The sequence below is a fragment of the Schistocerca americana genome, chromosome 4 (assembly GCF_021461395.2).
Source record: "Schistocerca americana isolate TAMUIC-IGC-003095 chromosome 4, iqSchAmer2.1, whole genome shotgun sequence".
Taxonomy (NCBI): domain Eukaryota; kingdom Metazoa; phylum Arthropoda; class Insecta; order Orthoptera; family Acrididae; genus Schistocerca; species Schistocerca americana.
In genome coordinates this window covers 175508162-175510447 of record NC_060122.1, presented here as the reverse complement: position 1 = coordinate 175510447, position 2286 = coordinate 175508162, and the positions used below count along the sequence as shown (strand labels likewise).

Below are 2286 nucleotides of genomic sequence, written 5' to 3'. Positions count from 1 at the left end.
TTGTTTTAAAATGAGGCCGCGTTCATTGTCAATACATCCCAGAGATGGCAGCACCGTACGGCAGATGGAATTTTACCGCCAGCGGCGAGAATGAGAACTGTTTTAAATACTTAAAATGGCGACGTTTTCCTTACTTGAACAGCGTGCAATCATTCGTTTTCTGAATTTGCGTGGTGTGAAACCAATTGAAATTCATCGACACTTGAAGGAGACATGTGGTGATGGAGTTATGGATGTGTCGAAAGTGTGTTCGTGGGTGCGACAGTTTAATGAAGGCAGAACATCGTGTGACAGCAAACCGAAACAACCTCGGGCTCGCACATTCCGGTCTGACGACATGATCGAGAAAGTGGAGAGAATTCTTTTGGGGGATCGCCGAATGACTGTTGAACAGATCGCCTCCAGAGTTGGCATTTCTGTGGGTTCTGTGCACACAATCCTGCATGACGACCTGAAAATGCGAAAAGTGTCATCCAGGTGGGTGCCACAAATGCTGACGGACGACCACATGGCTGCCCGTGTGGCATGTTGCCAAGCAATGTTGACGCGCAACGACAGCATGAATGGGACTTTCTTTTCGTCGGTTGTGACAATGGATGAGAAAACAAAGCGCCAGTCAGCTCAATGGAAGCACACAGATTCACCGCCACCAAAAAAATTTCGGGTAACTGCCAGTGCTGAAAAAATGATGGTGTCCATGTTCTGGGACAGCGAGGGCGTAATCCTTACCCATTGCGCTCCAAAGGGCACTACGGTAACAGGTGCATCCTACGAAAATGTTTTGAAGAACAAATTCCTTCCTGCACTGCAACAAAAACGTCCGGGAAGGGCTGCCCGTGTGCTGTTTCACCAAGACAACGCACCTGCACATAGAGCTAAAGTTACGCAACAGTTTCTTCGTGATAACAACTTTGAAGTGATTCCTCATGCTCCCTACTCACCTGACCTGGCCCCTAGTGACTTTTGGCTTTTTCCAACAATGAAAGACACTCTCCGTGGCCGCACACTCACCAGCCGTGCTGCTATTGCCTCAGCGATTTTCCAGTAGTCAAAACAGACTCCTAAAGAAGCCTTCGCCGCTGCCATGGAATCATGGCGTCAGCGTTGTGAAAAATGTGTACGTCTGTAGGGCGATTACGTCGAGAAGTAACGCCAGTTTCATCGATTTCGGGTGAGTAGTTAATTAGAAAAAAAATCGGAGGCCTTAGAACTTGAATGCACCTCGTATTGCTACTACGACCACCACCACTACTATTACTCCTACTACTACTACTACTGCTACTACCACTACTACAACACAATACTGCTGTCATGCAAGGCAGGCGACATGCCGTGGCACAGAAATCTGTTTTTTATATCTGACATATAGGCTTCCCTGATAAGCAGTTGATATAACAGCCTGATACTCTTCCCACACAACATTACTGTAACTCACACCAACCTATACACCAAAGTCTTTAAAAACACGTTTTTTCCCTGTCTTCGCTCCTATTTTAGCTAAGAGGTTATAAACCACATAGTGCTCATACTTCTTATGTGCCAAATTTAGTTGAATTCGATCTTGACGTTTGATATACATCAGGAACACGTTTAATACTGCGTCAGAGCTAGCCAATACAGGTAGATGCAAAAGAAAAATATTTCTGTACAGAGGCAAGGAGGGTTTAGAGCAATGCAGAAGATTCATATAGCCAGCGGCCTTGCCACAGTGGTAACACTGGTTCCCGTCAGAACACCGAAGTTAAACACTGTCGGGCTGGGATAGCACTTGGATGGGTGACCATCCGGTCTGCCGAGCGCTGTTGGCAAGCGGGGTGCACTCATCCCTTGTGAAGCAAACTGAGGAGATAATTGGTTGAGAAGCAGCGGCTCCGGTCTCGTAAACTTACTGCCGGGAGAGGGGTGTGGTGACCACATGCCCCTCCATATCCGCATCCAGTGACACCTGTCGTCTGAGGATGACATGGTGGCCGGTCGGTACCGTTGGGCCTTCCAAGGCTTATTCGGACGGAGTTAAGTTTTATGAGGTTCATATTAGTTCTCTTGTCTAAGTTCCTGTGCTTCACGATTACTCTGCTTTTACCTCACTTCTTTCAGGCGTCAACTGATGTGATAATAGTCCTCATCTTTTCTCTATCTTCTGCTAATACTTTTACCTCTAAAACTTTCACATTGTCCCCATTTGTTCAACATCGGAACGCAGTTGTGTACAAATTGTGTAGGAACTGCCCAGAATACTATAAGAGAACGATTACAGTTATTCATAGAGATTGTTTGTAATTTAGT

General features: G+C 46.2%; 1 pseudogene; it reads left to right on the top strand.

Moving 5' to 3' along the window:
• Positions 1–1690: 1690 nt before the first annotated feature.
• Positions 1691–1808, top strand: LOC124614167 (annotated as a pseudogene).
• The last annotated feature ends 478 nt before the right edge of the window (positions 1809–2286 follow it).